The sequence below is a fragment of the Sorex fumeus genome, unplaced genomic scaffold (genome assembly GCF_029834395.1).
Source record: "Sorex fumeus unplaced genomic scaffold, SorFum_2.1 ptg000009l, whole genome shotgun sequence".
Taxonomy (NCBI): Eukaryota; Metazoa; Chordata; class Mammalia; order Eulipotyphla; family Soricidae; genus Sorex; species Sorex fumeus.
In genome coordinates, this window is record NW_026606066.1 from 12,254,001 (window position 1) to 12,260,000 (window position 6,000).

The following is a 6,000-nucleotide window of genomic DNA, read 5'->3' on the forward strand; positions in this document are numbered from 1 at the left end:
ACTCACCCTAAACTCCAAGCTTAAAGTTTTGTCTTGATACCATTATATTTGTTGTATCACCAATGCCATTAGCTATACGATTCTATGTTTATTTACTCATTAATTATTTTATTTTATTTTATAAAGTTGCTCACAATATTTCATTACATTTAATATTCAAACACCAATCCCACCACCATTATACCTTCCACCACCATATTTTGAATGTTTCCATTCTGAACCCCCATACCCTGCTCCCAAAGCAGAACAGAAATAGTTTATTTTGTATTGCTTGTTATGAATAATCTGCTAAAAATGATCCAAAAAAGGTTTCTTGAGGAGAGTGTGTGAAGATTGTTGTATTTCACCCAGGAGCCATTAAAGAATATCAGTTATTAAAGGTTATTATGTTATTAAAGGTTAAGCCTATATATATGTGTGTGTATAAATATGTTTCCCTTTAAGATTGGTTGCCTTCTACTTTATGCCCCATCAAATGTAGTGTGCTACTCTTGGTATATCAGTGGTGTAAAGTAAACCCATTTATTTTTTATTTTGGGGTTTTGGGTGCCACACCTGGTGGTATTTGGGAGATAATCTGCTGCTGCGAACTGAACCAGAGTTGATTGCATGCATCCCACTATGTTTATTTTTCATTGTTGAAAAAAAATGTAAGCTAACAATAAGTCTTAAAACCTTAAAAGCAAATTAAAATGGTGAGATACTCAGTAGCTATCTTTTTTTTTCCTTTTTGGGTCACACCCAGCGATACTCAGGGGTTACTCCTGGCTTTCACTCAGAAATTACTCATGGCGGTGCTTGGGGGACCATATGGGATGCTGGGGATGGAACCCGGGTCAGCCGCATGCAAGGCAAATGCCATACCCGCTGTGCCATTGCTCTGGCCCCCTCAGTAACTATCTTTCTCTCTCCCTTGTCTCCTTTTCCATTCTTTCTCTACCATCTTCACCTTAATGTCTCTCACATATACACTGTTGAGACTCCCATATACACTGTTCACATATACACTGTTCAAAGAACTTCAAATAACTCTAACAGGATATGGAAATTAAGTACTATCTCTGAGACAGAATGCATAGGTTTTAATCCAATGTTTCCTTATTTAATCTCCCCATAATTCAGTTTTCTCTTCTGTAACATGGGGTAGTACTGATAGACTCTTCTGAGAACCATAGGTAGGTAACTCAGATAGCAACCTTAGTATAGAACTTAGGTCTTCGTGCAAGCCAAGAGTACATATGTATGCAGATAATAGCATATAGTTTTAAAACTTCCTTTCATATTATTTATTTCCTAGTATCCCATAAATTCAATGAGGTTAAGCACTTGAATTTATTCACAGACTAATACATAAGCTTGCCTGGAGCTCAATTAGGGTATGATCCACGATGGAACACGATTAGATGGAACACGATTCTTCCAAATAGAGACTGAATAATATATTACTTTTGGTTAAGACTCTTCCTAAGTCAGTAGTCTATCAATTTACAAAGAAAGCAAGGATACTCTAGTTTGAAAAAAAGATGACAGAAGTTTAGCTCAGTCTTGGAAACAGTGAAGGGTAGCTTTATTCTTCAAAATTATGTAACGAGACATGTGTTAATTAGTTTTTTTATTTCAACTGAACTATTTTTATTTTTTTATTATTATTTTTATTATTGGGAGATGAGGAGGGTGTCTGAGTATCTCACCTGAGTATCTCACTCAGCTACTGAGTATCTCACCATTTTAATTTGCTTTTAAGGTTTTAAGACTTATTGTTAGCTTACATTTTTTTTCAACAATGAAAAATAAACATAGTGGGATGCATGCAATCAACTCTGGTTCAGTTCCCAGCACCAGATTGTCTCCCAAACACCACCAGGTGTGGCACCCAAAATCCCAAAATGAAAAATAAATGGGTTGGTGTGACTCAGGTGCCGTTACTGCCTCTGTACTCAGGAGTGACCCCTACTGATCCTTGGAGGTGAGGCTTATTCGAGGTTGTATGCAAAACCTTACCTACTGTCTTATCTCCTATAAATTATTTTAGTTCTTCCCCCCACACCCCAGTATTATAAAATTATACCCCTTGCATCAATCAGGTTTTATACATTTACCAGTTAAAATGAATTTTATTTTGTGCTATACCAATATTTACCAAGTTTGATCAGATAGAAACTGATTTCCGCTATTTTTCTTGAAAAAGGTGTCTGTTCTCTTGCAAGTAAATTAAAGAAAATCTTATTTTAGTTTAGATGAGCTATTTAATTCAAAAACCATTGGAAAATGAGGTGTGGATCCATCAGCCAGGATGTGCTCTAACTTCTCTCCCTGCATTTCTGCCACCAGTCTTCTGTTAACTCACTACGAGTCTGGGAGCTACCAGGAGCTCCAGTCAGAGGGCCTCTCTGGATCTCTGAGGATGGCAGAAATCCAAGTCCCGGGTTCGAGAAGCAGCAGATAAAATGACCTTGGTGGGGAGAAGAGACCAGCTCAGCGTGGGGGACGAAAAGGAAGAGGCAGAGATATGAGTGAGAGTTTAGCTGGATAAAGTATTTTTGGTGAGGCATTCATTTCATTGAGTTTTTTCACTATATCACACCTTTGCTTTCGGACTTGGAGGGTTTCCTTTGATAGGTCTGCTGTAAATTTAAGGGGTGCTCCTTTGTATGTGATTTCCTTCTTTGACCTTGCTGCTTGTAGTATTGTGTCTCTGTCCACAGCATCTATCATTCTGACTATGATATGCCTTGGAGTGTTTTTATTAGGGTCTCTTTTAGCTGGCACCCTTCTGGCTCCTTGGATCTGGATGTTTGCATTCTTTAACTCTGGGAACTTTTCAGCAATGATTTCTTTGACTGTGGCTTTTTGATTGAGGTTGCCTCCCTGTCCTTCTGGTACTCCGATGATTCTAATGTTGTTCCTTTTGGCACCATCTCCTAGTTCTCTGATTCTTCTTAGAGCTGTTTTGAGGTCTTTTCCCATTGCTTATTCTTCCCTATGCGATTTCTGTTGCTTATCTTCAAGCTCACTGTTCCTGTCATCAGTTGTATTCATCCTACTGCTAAGGGCACTCACTGAGTTTTTAATTTCGTCTACCGAATCCTTTATTTGTGACACTTCTTTTTGTAGCTTTTTTATTTCTGCTCTCATTTCTTCCTGTATTTTCTCAACTATCCATTGTACTGCTTTTTTCATTTCTTCCTTTAGTTTTCTGGATATCTCCTCCATTCATTCTTTGTGTTTATCCTTGAACATCCTCTGCATTTCGACTCGGAATTCTTTATTGGAGAGAGCATATTTGTGGATAACTCCGGTTGAGGATTCAGGACTCTTTTCTTCATCATCTTCTTGTAGTGGAGATTTGCTCTGTTTTTTTATGTTGTTTTGGTTGTCTAGTGGTAAAACCCTGAAATTCACTAGTACTGTTCCTTCTTATTGTTGGAAAGGATTCTGGATAAGGTTGGTCGATGGTGGTCACCCTTCTTCCTTTCTAGAATCTGACCTTCCCTTCGGCATTATTCTTTGACTTATAACAGGCATCTAGTGAAGCTTTGGAGGAGGTGCTCTTTAATATTGGGCTTGTACAGCGTCTTGCATACTGCTCTTTTGTTAGAATTGGAGTAGGCCAGTGGATTATTCTTGTATTGTAGTTGAGGTGGCCAGAATTTTTTCCACAGAATTAGGTGATAAAGGGTGGGATGAAAGTCCAGAGTCCTGGGAGTGGGAAATATCCTGCCCCGGAGAAGGACACGCCAACCTTTGAGGAAGCCACGCCCCTAAAGTGGTGGCCACGCCCACAACCAGTCCAGATGCTAGTCCACAGACCCGTTAGGGCCACGACAAGTTGGGCTGGTGCTCTCTGCAGATGCGGAGTCAGGTGCCCCAGGCAAAATAATAACTAGAAAAAAGGGAGTCTGTTACAGGTCTTTGTCCACACAATGGAAGTAGGAAGAATAATTAATTGTATCCATGAAAATACTTTGAACATTAGGTGCCATTTTATTTTAAGTGAAAAGATGATGACAACACCGAAACAATTGCTCAATTGTTTAACCGCAAAATGTAACTTGGGGGAAAGAAATCTTTCTTTTTTGGGGGGGAGGGGCAAAACCTTTAAAATTTTTCTTCTTATGTTTTTTGTTTGTTTGTTTGTTTGGTTTTTTCCTTAAAGTTTTATTAGTGAAACACCATGAGGTACAGTTGTAGACTTACAAATTTTTGTGCTTGGGTTTCAGTTATACAATAATTGAATACCCATCCCTCCATCTTTCTCTTTTTGCTCTTAAACTATTAAGATTTATTTTGAAGTTAATTTATTTTAAAGTGCCTTTGTAGATTCTTCAAAGAGTATCATTGAAGTAATTGCTAAAAGAGCCACATTCATGGCTTGAGAGTCAAGGAAGTTAATAGAAATTTCAGTATAAAGTTAGAGAACAGGTGTTTATGCAGAATATCTAAATACTGGTAATTCTGCTAGGACAGGAAAATTGTTCACAGAAGTTTGAATAGAACATTATTTCTGTGTCTGCTGTGTAAGAAGATAATTGCTCAGTCACCACAAATAAAATATGTTGTCTTGAAAACTATACTCACACAGACTTTTTGTCAATGTTTCTGATCAGAGAGATTAGTTCAGTGATGAGCTATAACTATTTCAGGATTCTAATCACTGGAAAGTAGCTCTAAAACATGTCAGTTGTGGCACATGCACTATCCAGTTGTAGAAGGAAGAGAAATTCATATGTTTGCAACCAGCTTAAAGACTAAAACATAGTTACTGAAGAGAGTGCAGTGTCAGTTGGAACAACATAATTGGAATAATAGAGAAATAAAGCAAAATTGCATAAAAACTAGGTTGGGGGAATTTTGAAGCTCATGGAGTATATAGATATCTGATATTTATTTATACTAAATATTTTAGGTGGGTCCAGAGACCCACAATAGAGTGGGTAGAGCACTTGCCTTGCACAGAGCCAACCTGTGTTCTATACCTGGCACCGCATATGGTTCCCCAAGCCTGCCAGAGGAAGCCCTGAGCACAGCTGGATGTGGCACCAAAACCAAAACTTATTATTTTTTTATGGGGGTCCTGGAGCAGTAGGTAGGGAGTTTGTCTTGCTGCAGCTTACCTGGCTTTGATCCATACCATATGATCCAAACCATATGTTGAATCAACATATGTTTCCCTGAGTCCCACCAGGGGTAATGCTTGATCACAGAGCCAGGAGTAAATCCTAAGTACTGTCAGGTGTGGTCCAAATGACCACAACAAACCAAATCAGAACTAAAAAACACTTAGAAATTAAAAAAAGAATAAAACTTCATTTATTCCGTCTGTGAAAGTCTCCTCTTCTTGAAATAAATTAAAGTTCTCACTCATTTATTTTTTTCTTTGCCTAAGGAATTCTTGCCCCTTTCCCTTTATTTCTGTTGTTCCTGTGTTGCTCAGCATGCACATACACTTACACACTAAGAGGTGGGGGTTCACACACTTTTAGTACGGTGCTTGCCCTGAGGCTTACATACACTTTTCTGTGTTTTCACACACACTTGTGAACTTGGTCTGCTGTGTTGGAGATCTAGTTCTGTTTTTGTTGTTGTTGTTGTTGTTATAGGGCCACACCTAGTGATGCTCAGGGTTTACTACTGGATCTGCACTCAGGGATCTCTCTTGGTGGGGCTTGGGGAGCAAATGGGAGCAAACACCATTTCATCAGTTTCAGAGATGAAAACTGAGTTGGCAGAACAAGGCCAGAGCCCTACCTGCTTTTTAGGACCCTATTGAACTTCCTTGTGTTACCAGGGATCCCAAACAACAGAAGCATTTGCTCTCTCCAATGTGGAGTATGGGCAGGATCATGGGCTTCCTAGACTCACCTTCCAAGATGGGGACTCTGCTGCTGAGCCACTCAGGGAACCAAATTCTATTCTTAGATTGAAATGTATGACACAGAGTTAAGGGGCCAGGGGTGGACAGGGAGCTGAGGAAGAGGCAGTGAGAATGTACTGAGGAAG

General features: G+C 39.0%; 1 protein-coding gene across 1 annotated transcript in view; it reads right to left on the reverse strand.

Annotated features, from left to right (window-relative positions):
• PLA2R1 (phospholipase A2 receptor 1) overlaps nt 1-6,000 on the reverse strand; it is a 153,907-nt gene that overhangs the window by 78,810 nt on the left and 69,097 nt on the right. The gene's annotated exons all lie outside the window — the stretch shown is intronic.